Source organism: Oryctolagus cuniculus, chromosome 1 (genome assembly GCF_051225735.1).
Source record: "Oryctolagus cuniculus isolate XC-2025 breed Fujian yellow rabbit chromosome 1, ASM5122573v1, whole genome shotgun sequence".
Classification (NCBI taxonomy): domain Eukaryota; kingdom Metazoa; phylum Chordata; class Mammalia; order Lagomorpha; family Leporidae; genus Oryctolagus; species Oryctolagus cuniculus.
Window position 1 is genome coordinate 159,150,304 of NC_142867.1, and position 14,721 is coordinate 159,165,024.

General features: G+C 38.5%; 1 protein-coding gene across 12 annotated transcripts in view; it reads left to right on the forward strand.

Annotated features, from left to right (window-relative positions):
- The window catches only part of TRPM3 (transient receptor potential cation channel subfamily M member 3), a 1,000,643-nt gene that overhangs the window by 284,368 nt on the left and 701,554 nt on the right, over window positions 1-14,721 (forward strand). The gene's annotated exons all lie outside the window — the stretch shown is intronic.

The window sequence follows — 14,721 nt, forward strand, 5'->3', positions numbered from 1 at the left end:
TCTGTCCTCAAAGAGTTGTATTATGAGAATTAACTCTAAACTTCACTCTCAAACAGTTTGTGTGTGAAAACTGTTGAAATATTTACTTAGTATAGAGTTGGTCTTCTGTATATAAGGTTAATTGAAAATGAATCTTAATTGAGAATGGAACTGGGAATGAGAGAGGGAGGAAGAAGTAAAAGGCTTCTTTGGGAAAGAAAAATTTATTATAGACATACATTTTAGCTTTGTAGGAAAATGATGAAGGTGGCTGGGCAGGTACCGGCAATGTTTAACCTTTCAATTTGTCATAGAGGACAAACACCAGGCATCCCTCAGTTCCTTGCCTCTTTCTCTGAAACAAACGTACTTCGTTGCCTGCAAAAGTGTAAGATGATGCCTGTTGCATGGTGCATCATTGCACAACATGATCATGAACCCCATGACAGTATCTAAAGTCCATGGGAGAGGTAATGTTTTCAGAGAGCCTCTGAATATGCTTGCACAAAGCTGGTCTCACAAATGATTGTTGTGGCATTTCCACAAGGAATCTCCACAGGAAATTCCAAGGGAATTTTATGGAAGAAGGGCAGTGTGAAAATAGTTGCACTTTCCCAAGTATGATGCAAGTAAGCTAGCATTGAATCCAGTGCTGCAAATATGTACTGAATAACTAATATGTTCCTACCACTCCTTAAGTATAGATCTGAGTAAGAGAAATTCATTCCTTCTCTACAGAGAAGAGGATCTAACTAGTTATAAAATGCTAGGTACTGTGCTCAGTTCAGTCAAATGTACCCTCTTTGTAGCTCCTCACTTTCTAATCAGCCCTAGAATAATCAAAAATTGGCAACTTTACTCTCCTTGTATGTGTGTCTATAAGTCACTGTGAACACATGTATTGATATATAATGACAAAGGCCCAAAGCCAATTAAATTACATTTTTTATAATAAAATATCTATACTTTATAGAAGTTAGAGAATAATAATTGTTATCCCTTCAGATAATTTCATTGTAAAAGTGGTATAATAATTCCTTTACCTAATTAATACCTTTACCATAGATATTAAATAACAGGTATTAAGTAATACATTTCCCATAGTTCCTTTACCTTTCATCAAAAAATAGGAAAATATGAATGAGAAATAAACAAAGATCTCTGAATCCATTTTATCTGAGAGTTATCTATGAAATCAGGTCATTCTAATATATGTACAAATTAGGAGAAGTATAATTAGAATTCCCATTGGTTACAAACCTATTCGCAATTGGTTTGAACTAATTATTTTGCATTTTTGTAAACTTACATCTGTTCATACATATCAAAGAATTTTTCAAGTTCCCTTAGTTGGATACAGTTTCACACTTGGGATGCGATCAAACTATGGCTTCTCACTGAAGCCATCAAATACTTAGCTTTCACAATCCTTTTTCACCAAACTGTGTTAGTTCTAGGCTATTAGGTTCTGGTCCTTGTTTAGCTGTGACATGCCCCTCTCTCCTCCCATGATGTCAGCCCACCAGAACTAGACATCCCAGAGTTGTAAGTAACTTTGAGGGTGTCCATGATAATAACTTCCTCCATCTCTTCTGCACCTAAATGCCGTTCATACTAGCATTAAAAACAAATAAAAAAAAGCAATAGAAAACTCTTTAAAAGAGTAATTGAGAAAGTACCTTTTTATAATTAAAACTACAAGGAAAGACAATCTTCTGTTCCTCTCAAGAGTGTAACTGAGTTCTCTAGAGATTTGATTTAATTTTTATTTCACAGTTAAGTGAATCTGCCTGCTAAATTTGCCAGTTTCTTAATAGTTGTCTTACTTTGGATTCCCAAGGATGTTGGAAAAAATTACTATATTCATATTTAGGGATCCAATAATGCATTTTGTTAGAGTGGATTCAAAGCAAATTTTATTCACTTCTGCCTGCTTCTGGAAGGAATCACTTAAGCTGGAAAAGAAAGGGAGTGTAGGAGATTCTAAAATCCCATGGTCCTTATATCAAACTATGATCTTGAGCAATAGTGAACTGCTAAGAAGTGCCCAAAGTTTAACTTAATATTGTAGGCGTTCACTGTTAGACCCCCATATCATGGACATGCCCCATGAAACAGCACTCTTTGACTTCAGTATTGTCTGATTTGAATGCTATAAAATGAATACTTGTTAACATTTCCTGTACTTGCAAACAAAATTCAATGCCTTATGATATATTAAGAAATGATTTTTAGAAAAATAAACTTGTTTCTCATGAAAATAATAATAGTGTTGAGAGATTTTTAACGTTTTATATAAAGTATATAAATTCCATGTATTTCATATATACAGGTTCAGTAACATAGTGATACTTCCTGCCTTGCATCCCTTCTGCCCATGCTCCCAATCTCCTTCCTCCTCCCACTCCTATTTCCACTCTTAATTTTTATAAAGATCTACTTTCCGTTTACTTTATACTCATAATATTAACCCCGCACTAAGTAAAGAGTTCAACAAATAGAATGAAGGAAATTAAACCACTATTTCTCAATAATTGAGACAAGACCAGTCATTGAATCTCAAATTGCTGATTAGAGTTTCAATCCTATACATTACCTTTTAGATATTCTATTAGGGAAATCATATGGCATTTGTCTTTTGGGGAATGGTCTGTTTCACTAAGTATAATAGTTTCCAGCTGCATCCATTTTTGCTTTAAAATAAAGGATTTCATCTTTTTTTCTTTCTATTGAGTAGTATTCCATAGTGTATATATACCATAACTTCGTTATCTGGTCATCAGTTAATGTACATCTGTATTGATTACTTATCTTAGCTATTGTGAATTGAGCTGCAATAAACATGGGTGTACAGGTCATTCTTTTCATTTGCTGACTTCATTTCCTTTGGGTAAATTCCCAGGAGTAGGATGGCTGTGTCATATTGTGGTTCTGTATTCAGCTTTCTGAGGTATCTCCATACTCTATATTGGCTTCCACAATGGCTGTACTAGTTTACACCAACAGTGGATTAGGGTAACTTTTTCCCCACACATTTACCAATGTTTATTGTTTGTGGATTTCTTTATGAGAGCCATTCTAATAGGGGTGAGGTGAAACCTCACTGTGGTTTTGATTTGCAGTTTCTGATAGCTAGTGATCATTGAGGACATTGTTTCATGTGCCTGTTCACCATTTGAATTTCCTTTTTTGAAAAATGCCTATTAAAATCCTTTGCCCATCTCTTAACTATATTGTCCATTTTGTGGTTGTTGAGTTTCTTAAGCTCTTCATAGATTCTAGGAATTCATCCTCTATCAGATTCAGAGTTTTCAAATATTTTCTCCCAGTTTGTCAGTTGCCTCTTCACTTTGCTGAGTGTTTCTTTGCAGTGCAGACGCTTCTTGGTTTGATTTAATCCCATATGTCCATTTTGGCTTTGATTTCTTGTGCTTCTGGGATATTTTCCAAGAGGTCTTTGTCTATGTGAATGTCTTGCAGAATTTCCCCAGTATTCAATAATAATTTGATGATATCAGACCATAGATATAGATCCTTGATCCATATTGAATGCCTTTTTGTGTAAGATATGGGCCTTATTTCATACTTCTGCTTGAGGAGTCTTCCCAGCACCATTTGTTGAAAAGACTGTTCTTACTCTGGGGAGTAAGCTTTGTCAAAAATAAGTTCGTTGTAGATGAAGGAATTGATTTCTGGAATTTGTATTCTGTTCTGTTGATCTACACATCCATTTTTTTTTTTTGCCAGTATCATGCTGTTTTTTTTTGTGTGTGTGTGTTTTTTTTTTTTTTTTTTGACAGAGTGGACAGAGAGAGAGATAGAGAGAAAGGTCTTCCTTTGTGTTGGTTCACCCTCCAATGGCCGCCGCAGCCAGCACGCTGCAGCCGGCGCACCGCGCCTATCCGAAGGCAGGAGCCAGGTGCTTCTCCTGGTCTCCCATAGGGTGCAGGGCCCAAGTACTTGGGCTATCCTCTACTGCACTCCCTGGCCACAGCAGAGAGCTGGCCTGGAAGAGGGGCAACCGGGACAGAATCCGGCGCCCCGACCGAAACTAGAACCCAGTGTGCCGGCACTGCAAGGAGGAGGATTAGCCTACTGAGCCACAGCGCCGGCCAAGTATCATGCTGTTTTGATTATAACTTCCTTATAATATGTCTTGAATTCTGGTATCATGCCTCTGGCTTTGTTTTTGTTGTATATGATTGCTTTAGCTATTCAGATTCTCTTGTGTTTCCATATGAAATTTCATATAATTTTTTCTTGGGGTCATGTTGAATCTGTACATTACCTTGGTAGTATAAAAATTTTGATGACATTAATTCTTCCAAACCAAAAACAGGGAAAATTTTCCCATGTTTTTGTGTTTTCTTCTATTTCTTTATTTAATATTTTGTAATTTCTATCATAGAGATCTTTGACCTCCTTGGTTAAATTTATTCACAGAGATTTAATTTTTTAGGTGTTGTAAAGTGATTGATATTAGATATTCTTTCTTACCTGTGGTGCTGTCCGTGGATGGATATACTATTATAGATTTTTTGTTAGATTTTATATCTTGCAATTTTACCAAACTGTTTTATGAATTCCAATAATCTCTTAAAGGAGTCTTTAGGTTCCTCTACATTTAAGATTATGTCATCTGCAATAAAGAAGTTTGACTTCCTCCTTTCTAGTTTGCATCACTTTGATTTATTTTCCTTACCTAATAAATCTCGCTAAAACTTACAGGACTAAGGTCAATAGCAATGGTGACAGTAAGCATCCTTGTCTGGTTCCAGATCTTAGTGGATATGCTTTCAGCTTTCCCCATTCAGTAAGATGCTGGCTGTAGGTTTCTGTGGGTTTACCATAAATTTCCCTGATTGTGTTGAGGATGTTCCTTCTAAACACAATTGTCTTAAGATTTTCATCATGAAAAGATGTTGTATTTTACTAAATACTATCTCTACATCTATTGAGATAAACACATGACGTTTGTTCTTCAGTTTGTTACTGTGATCTATCACATTTATTGATTTGAGAATGTTGAACTATTCCTAAATACCAGGGATAAATCCCAATTGGCCTAGGTGAATGATCTTTCTGATGTGCAGCTGGATTTGATTAACTATTACATTGTTGAGAATTTTTGCATCTATTGTTCATCAGTTTTATTGGTCTGTAGTTCTTTTTCTCTGTTGTATTTTTTCTGGTTTTGTAGTTAAGGTGATGCTGGCTTCATAGAAACTTTTTCTCCCTTTCAATTATTTTGGATAGCTTGAGAAGAATCAGAGCTAGTTCTTTAAAGGTCTGGTAGAATTAGCTGTGAAGCTACTGGGTCCTGGGCTTTTCTTGTTCGGAGGGTTCTTATTTCTGATTCCATCTCAATCTTGGTTATTTGTCTGTTAGTTTTTCTATGTCTTCATTACTCAGTTTTGGTAGATTTTATATGTCCTACAATCTATCCATTTCTTCTAGATATTACAATTTGACATATAGCTTTTTGTAGTAATTCCTGATGACTCTTTTCATTTCTGTGGTATTTGTTATTATATTATATATATGTATGTTATATATATATATTATATATAATATATATTGAATTATACACTTCATTTGTTTCCAGAAATTTTTTTTATTTCTCTTTTGATTTCTTCTGTAACCGCTGTTCATTTGGGAACATGTTGTTCAGTCTCCATGTGTTTGCATATGTTCTAAAGATTCTTGAGTTGTTGTATTCCAGCTTCATTCCATTGTGGTCTGAGAAGATGCTTGGTGTGATTTTTTTTTAATTTGCTGAGACTTGCATTATGGCCTAGCATATATTTTATCCCAGAGAAACTGGCATGCACTGGTGAGAAGAATGTGTATTCTGCAACTGTAGGATGAAAAGTTCTGTAAATATCAGTTAGGTCCATTTGGTCCAAATTGTTGATTAGCTCTATTATTTCTTCATAGATTTTCTGTCTAGTTGATCTGTCCATTGATGGAAGTGGGGTGTTAAAATCCCCCATTACTATTGAAATCTATGTCTTCCTTTATATTCATTAGCATTTGTTTTAAATATCCAGGTACCCTGGCATTGGGTGCATATTCTTTTATCTTCCTGTTGATTTGATCTCTTAATCATTACATACTGCTCTTCTTTTGTGATAGACCTGCCTTTTTTTTTTTTTTTTTTTTTTTTTTTTGCTTTCCAATAGCATGGAATATCTTTTTCCACCCTTTTACTTTCAGTCTGTGTGTATCTTTGGTGAGGTATGTTTCTTGTAGGCATCAAATGGATGGGTCTTATTTTTTAATGCAGTCAGCCAATTTGTATCTTATAACTGGAGAGTTGAGGCCACTTAAATTCAAAGTTACTATTGATAAGTAACAAGTTGGCCCTGCCATTTTTCCATGAATATTCCTGTTGTTTACTTTGGATTTCCATTGTATGTTACTGGGAGATTTTCTGCCATCACATTCTTTCATAATGATGACTATTTGTGTTTCTGCATGTAGCACATCCTTAAGAATCTTTTGTAAGGCTGGTTGAGTCTTTCCATTTGTGTTTGTTATAGAAGATCTTTATTTCATCTTCATTCATAAATGAGAGCTATGCAGGGTACAGTATTCTGGGTTGACAGGTTTTTTTTTTATTTCCCTTGACTTGGACTCTGTCTCTCCAATATCTCCTAGCCTGTAGGATTTCTGTTGAGAAGTCAGCTGTGAGTCTAATTGGAGATCCTCTGAATGTACTATGCCATTTCTGTTGTGCAAATTTTGGAATCTTTTCTTTATGTGTTCCTATTGAAAGTTCAACTACAATGTGTTGTGTTAAAGATCTTTCCTGGACATGTCTGTAAGGAGCTCTATGTGCCTTTTGTACTTAGATGTCTCTTTCTTTAAATTAGGGACATTTTCTGTAATTATTTCACTGAATAGGCTTTCTAATCCATTCTGTCTTTCCACACTTTCAGAAACCCCTAAAACCTGTTTGTTGGGCTGTTTGATAGTATCCCATAAATCTCTAAATCTCTTACACTGTTTTTTTGTTGTTGTTGTTGGAGAGGCAGAGTGGACAGTGAGAGAGAGAGACAGAGAGAAAGGTCTTCCTTTACCGTTGGTTCACCCTCCAATGGCCACCGCAGCCAGCGCACCGCGCTGATCCAAAGGCAGGAGCCAGGTGCTTCTCCTGGTCTCCCATGCGGGTGCAGGGCCCAAGCACTTGGGCCATCCTCCACTGCACTCCCTGGCCACAGCAGAGAGCTGGCCTGGAAGAGGGCAACCGGGACAGAATCCGGTGCCCTGACCGGGACTAGAACCCGGTGTGCTGGCGCCGCAAATGGAGAATTAGCCTATTGAGCCGTGGCGCCAGCCTCCACTGTTTTTAATTTTTCTAAATTTTTTTAGTCTGACTGAAAAATTTCCAAAAATTTGTCCTCTAGCTTGGATACTCTTTCTTTGCCTCAGCAAGTCTGTTGTTAATGCTTTCTATTGTATTTTTATTTGACATATTTAATTCTTCATTTCTAATATTTCACTTTGATTTCCAAATCCCAATTTCATGGGAAAATTTTCGTTCACGTCATGGTTGGGTTTCTTTAACTCAGGAATTTGCTTCTCATTGCTTCTGAATAGTCCTATGATTAATCTTTTGAATTCCATTTCAGCCATTTCATCGATCTCATCTTCACATTCAAATATTGAAATATTGTGTTCTTTTGGGGAGGGTCATGTTGTCTTCCTTATTCTTGTTTCTTGTATTTCTGCATTTATTTTTAGGCATTTGTGGAGATACTTCTTGTTTTTTTTTCCTCTGATGGCTTTTATCTTTGAACTATGACTCTGTGGCTTTGTGGAATGTCTGCTCTTTCATTGAATACCCAGAGGCATGTGCTCCATGTTGTCAGGGAGTTCTGGTCTGTGCTCCAGGGGTGAGTGAGTATCCAGGGTGATACCCAAGTTGTGCATGGTAGCTCTCCTTTTGTTAACAGAAAGGAGGGTATGATTCCCCTCTGTTGGCATAATCATACCCTTACCTCCTGTCTTAATGATGATCAATGCCTGGGTGTTAGCCTACAATGGGTGCAATAAATACTCATCCATGCTGCCACATGAACTGCATGAAGGATCTGTGCAGTCCCAGTGTGAGTATGGATTCTGCTCCAGTGACTCCCTGCCCTAGACAATCAGGGACCTCTGCGGATGTGGAGCTGCACACAATGATTGCTTTGAGACCCAACTACACCCTGCACCCTCTTGTGCAGTCACAGAGTTTCCACAGTTTCAACACAGAGGACTCCCACAGTCATGTGATGCAGAGAATCCCCTCTGCCCTGCTAGTCTGTTTTACCTACAGAGAGACTGAGACGTTCCCAGAGCCAGCTGCCTGTGCTCCGCATAGTTGGTTTGAGCCCTGGAGTGTATGGTATGTTGAGAGGCTGTGGGCTCCTCACATTCCTATATGGGTGCCCACCCACCTACTGATCCTCCCAGCCAGGCTCAGTGTCAGTGGGGAACCTGGATTTTTCCCTCTGGTAAAATCCCTGGATCACACACGTGCACAAGAGCTGTCAGCTGCAGCCCATACTTGTTTCACTATGATGCCTTTTACCCATTGGTTGCAGGACATGCACAAGAGCCTCTGAAGCCAGTAGTGATATCAAAATTGTTCCTTCTCTCTGCCCGTTGCTGGGTGCACTCACTTGAGCTGCTGCTGCAGCCATTGCTGTCAAGATATGTCTTGTTCCACCCCAGAAGCTGGGCACATGCATGAGAACTGCCGCAGCTGCTACTTACATCCAGAATGGTACCCACCCTCTCTCTGTTGGTTTCTGGATGCCATTGTTGGGGGGAGGGGATAGGAAGAGAAAAATATGCCCCCAGCATCACTCTTCCTTCCCTAGAATCTCCACTACAGTTTTCTCGTCCTCTCTCCCTTGAGAATGTACTTTCTCCACTATTTTCCCCTAGCCTAGAGCAGTATGCCCCTTTCCTATTCTGCCATCTTGGAATCCAGTATACAGAGATATTAATCATTTAACAAATTTAAGAAACATTACTTTTTGTCAAGCATTTGTGTTAAGCATGTTTAAGACATCTTTCCTGTCTCCAAGAAACTTACAGTTTGGGTCTGAGTTTTGGTGGGAGAAGGTGGATAGATATCTGATACAACTTTTTTTTTAAAAAACATAGAATTAGGACAGTAGTAAAGAGATGTTTGGAAGAATGAGAGGCGGATTTGCTTGGGAAATTGGAAAGACACAAGGAAAGCATGAAAGAAGAGAGAATGTTGTATTTGACCTTGAAAGATGAGTGTCCAAGTATACAAATTGGAGAAGGAGCTTTAAGAAAGAGGAATCATAAGAAGTGGATGAATGGAATTTCAAAACTATGTGGAATATTCAGGAATAGTTGTTAGACCCCTGTGATAGGAATACAGTATACATGACAGCTGAAGATAACTTGGTAGTGTACCAAGTTCGATAGTTTGAACTTCATCTTGCCAGCAATAGGAAGTCATCAAATGTTTCAAGGGAAGTGATGTGGTATGATTAAAATCTTTGAGAACAATGAATGGAGCCACCTTAGAGAAAATATTTAATATTTTGATGACTATGTCAGAGTGTCTGAAGCAGTAGGTAGGTATTTGGGTGGTTTTTCCTTTCTGACTTTTATTAATAATGATACTATGAATATTTGCATGCAAATTTTTGTAGAAAGATTATTTCATCACTCTTGGTTAGATATTCAGGAATAGAGGGGCTGGATTATATGACAAATACATGTGTAACTGTTGAAGGAAATTTGGGGGGGATGCCTTCATGGTCTGATATATCCAACACATTAAGCTCTGGTTTGGATTCCATTCCTGTAACTGTTGTTCCTATCCAAACAGACCCTTTGTTCTCATCCTCTCAGTTTCCTCCTTCTTGAGGATATTGGCAGCTTGCCTAAGACATTGTTTATAGAATTCAAATGAATTGGAGGCCTTTTTCTCCAATAAGGACTATTACATAATTACTCATTCCTGCATCTTTTAAGAAATTACTAATCTCGAGGGAGTGGTAAGAAAAAGCATCTCATACCTTGTCGCTCCCCCTCTTCGTGGAGGAACGACACAGGACCCTGCGCTGTTCTTTCGTCTGCTCGGCCCTCCCCGGGTTTGCTGCTGGTTCTTCCCGGGTTGGCTACTATCCCTTCCACCTCCGTGGAAGGGCAGTTCCCCCTGGCCACATTCCCCACTTCCGCAGGGGAGCGGCACTCCGCCGGCCGGCTTTCTCGGGGGGCTGCACAGGTGTTCCTTCAGCTAGATGTTCCCCTTAGATGTTCCTGGTGCATGCCGTCTCTCTCCTCCTTTATAGTCCTCTTCCGCCAATCCCAACTCGGCTGCCCACACGCCGAGTACGCTGCTCTCCTCCAATCAGGAGCAAGTCCTACAGTTTATTAGTTGAACTGGAGGCAGCTGTGCGGAAGCTGTTTACTTCTCTCCCAGCGCCATATTGTGGGAGAGCAGATGCATAGAATAAGTCTTAATTCCAGTAACTCAGTCCAGTCCGGGCTGCTCCCCACAATACCTCAAGTAAAATGACTGTACTTTGAAATCTAGAGGCAGGAAATGAAAAGATCAAGCATTTAAAGAAAAGATCAAGCAGATCGCCACACAAGAAGCTTTAGACTTAAGTTTTCAAGCTAAAGATAAAACTGCACTAAGATCTGCTTTTCCAAACAGGTTCTATTGTGTGGTTTTTGTAGCACAAAAACTAGGTGGGCTATTCTTGACTTTGTAAAAGTCAATGGAGGGATCACATTTATATAAGAAGTAGCTTTCAACTGAATGGGATATAGAGGGTGTAACTTAGCTTTCTGGTCAGAATGTGAAAATTGGGCATCTTTGTAGTATCTATTGAAAGGGCCAGCACTTCTTGCTACTCTGAAGAACAATATTTTGTATTCCTTCCGTGCCTTTGCATTGAAAGGATGAATTCAAAATGACAAAATAATAGTGTTGTGATTTATGAAATCATTCTTAGGCTGTAATATTTTAAAAATTAATTTATTTTGAACACAGACATGATAAACCAAGGAAAGAATTAATGCCAGATATCTAGTTCAAGTATTGGCAAACTATGGCCCATGAACAAAATCCAGCCTCCAGAATGCTTTTGTTTAGCTCACAAGCTAATGATATTTTACATGCTTTTAAGATTGCAAAAAATAAGAGGGTAATATTTTGTGATGAATGAAAATTACATGAATTGTAAATTTTAGTATCAAATACAATTTGAGTCAATGTGGCCACATTCATTCATATCCATATTTGTGGCTATCTTCATTTATGTTGCCATCTTGTAAGAGTTGTAATGGCGATTGTTTGGCCTGCAAAGCTTGAAATGTTTCCTACATGATCCTTTACAGAAAACATTTACAGACACTTGACCTATATATTCTACCATAAAGCTCATTCTGGTCTAACTTTTTTATGTTTTTAAAAGCATCTGTTTTGACTTTTGCTTTTTTGCCTGTTTTCACCATTCATCCCCTTGTCCTTCACCCCCTACACTGTGTGCCTCTAAACTTGAAATGTTCCATCAGTCCTTCCTACAAACTGTTATTATTGCCCACCCAAAACTGTGGGCCTGCTTCCTGGAGATTTCTAAGAAATTCACTAGAAGGAGTTGTCATAGCAAGTCATTTATTTGCAGCTAATAAAGAGACCACAGGCAACATTTCCAAATCCATGGCTCCACAGTAGTGGGAATGGGTATCTTTGATTTTAGGAGGGTGTAAGTATGTAAGAAGGGGAGTTCTTCTCATCACATCTAGGGGTGAGTACAAGTCTGCATAAGTGCAGTTCAGGAATATAGTATAGGCTGCATGGATGGTAATAAGGCTTCAGGTCCTCCTAGGGTAAAGATCTTAGGGTTAAAATGGAGCAAAGGGAGACCTTTGGATACTCTTGGACCCATCTGTGCGGGTGTTGCTCTTGCAGTAGGGGCTATATCAGTCCTTGGTGGCTGGTGATTGCACCTCTCCCTGGAAGGTGACTGAAAACCTGAACAATAGCTTTAGAAAATATCAGGTGCTTTTAGAGTCTTAAAATAGAAGTAAGTCACAGTGAAGACTTTTGAGTTTCTTGGGGCATAAGCCAGCAATAGTATCATATATACATACATAAATCCATGTTTACATACTAAAGCTGGCTGTGATCATTCTTAACACATTGTAAAATCTCTACAAGAGGGGAAATGCAAATTATTATAATTTTAAAAATTTATTTCTTTATCTGAGAGAGGAGAGAGGAGAGAGAGAGGAGAGAGAGAGGAGAGAGAGAGAGAGAGAGAGAGAGAAATCTTCCATCCACTGGTTGACTTCCCAAATCTCAAATGCCTATTTAGTTTATCAGGAGAACTAAATTAGAAACCAAATAATACATAGAACTTCAATCTAAGGAACAAATGAAATCACCTCTGTTCAGGCCAAAGCATGGGAAGGAGGCTGAACCCCCATTTCTTTATCTTTGCAGCTAAACTCTGCTACCCCAACCCCTTGTGGTCTTGTGAAATCCATTGTAATTAAGGATCTATGATTTTTCATGAATAAGTTTGTAAAATAGGCTTTTGATAAATATTCTGTATAAAGCATACAATGGGTTGAATTGTATTTCTCAAAAAAGAATTGTTATAGAACACACAAAATGCCGGTCTATTTGCCCTAAAGGTGATAAGCCAATCATTGACATTGAGGTGGTGGAAGAAAGTCAGTAGTTATCGCAAAGTGCAGAGGGAGGATTCAGGCAGCTACTGCTTAAATCTCCAGTTTCTTGAAGGACTGAGGGTAAAGCTTTCTAAAGACTGAAGATGAGATTGAAAGGTGTATGTTCAGTTAATGGGCAGGTTCCTTGTTGGGTCACAGTGCTCAGGACCTAAACTTTGGTTTAGTCAGAAATATCATGTTCTTTGGGGGAACTTTGATGATGCGAAGATGGAGTGACTCACCTGCTCGGCATCTGGGGTTCCTGGAAAAAGCCTCAAGATAAGACCAGACTTCAAGATGCAATCAATAGGGAATATAAATGACCTTATAAGTCTACTGTACAAGGACCCTGTAGGGCCAGGCTGTATCATTCCCTCAATTTAGTCAGTTAATTTTAGTAAAAGGTTGATTTGCAATCATAAAAGTAGGGCAAAGAAACATTAAAATTAGGCAGGGATACTGGGAGTCGGTGTATCTGACTGTCTAGCATGTGCATCAAAGGCACCTCAGAATGTGACATTGTTTGGAATTAGGGTCATTGCAGATATAATTAAGTAAAGATGAAATCACACTAGAATAGGGACAATTGGTGCCCTTATAAAAATTGTGAGTTTGCACACGGACACACATACAAAGAGAATGGCATGTGAAGTTGAAGACGAGAACAAGATGATGTTTTCATCACCTAAGGAATGCCAAAGATTGCAGGTAAACCATTAGAATTTGGGAGAGAGGCCTGGGACAGATTCTGTCATAGGACCCTCAGAAGGAACCGTGTAGCCTCTAGAACTGTGAGACTAAAATGTCTCTCTTGTTCTAAGTCACCTAGCTTGTTATATTTTGTTATACCATCCCAAGGGAACTAATATGTAGGGCTTGGGAAAGTTTTGTCATTTTAATTATAGAAAGTAGTGATGCTCTTTTTATGAGGAAAGTCTGCAGCCATACAACAGATGAGTAACATATTGCAGGAAGAAGAGTTTTGAAGAGTTCTACCTTCTGGAGTAGAAAGGAGAATAGGAGACTTGTGAATCTTCTAGATATTTCAAAAAGACTCTAGACTTAAAGAACAGGAGTAATGACTGTGAGATTCCTACAAGGTTTTGGGAGATTATGACTGTCTTGAGTTTACTATATTTTTTGTACCTGATTCCCCATCATGAATAGAAGCAACACTGTTAAAAAATGGTCAGCCACAGAGTGAATTTTTGTACCCCCAAAATTCATATGCTCAAGTCCTAACTGCCAATATGATTGTATTTGGAGACTGTGCCAGTGAGGAGGTAATAAAGAGTAATTGAGGTCCTAACCCAATTGCACTGGTGCCCTTAAATAAATAGGACAACTGTCTCTTCCACTAGGTATGGACACAGCCAGCCATTAACAGAGCCATCACTAGAAAATGAATTGGCTGGCACCTTGATCTTGGAATTTAAAGCCTCCAGAATTACAAGAATAGAATTCTGTTGTTCCAGCAATTCAGCCCATTGCATTTTGTTATAGCAGCCAGAAGACAATAATACAGGGTAGATGTAGTAACTACAAAGAGAGAGCAGCAATATTTGGCTCTTGGAAAACCATATACCCACTCTTGAGGAAACTGACCTCTGTACAGAGATCACAGGTGGGATGAAGTCCTGGGCTCCTTTGGGAGTAAGAAGGCACCAGAGAAAGTTGGGTTAGGACTGAGCGATGCCCTGGGGGACTTCTTGGGATGCCCTAACATAGATGTTGGAAAAAATATTCTGAAAAGGGCCATTCCAGCTAGGAATTATTTTAGGCTTTGTTTTACTGCATATCTCTACCACAGTGTCTCATTTCTGCAACAACATACCAGCAGATATAGACAAAAATGGCAAAGAAAGGCTATAATCCAATTGAACTTCCTTGTTAGACATTCATGCTTAAATTTTATATAATTTTCATGTGCTTTTTCTGCTGCTTTGCCAATTAGTGATAACGTAGAACCAAATTTAACTCATGGACCAGTCAAAAAGAGGCAGCAGGCTGGATTGGCCTCTG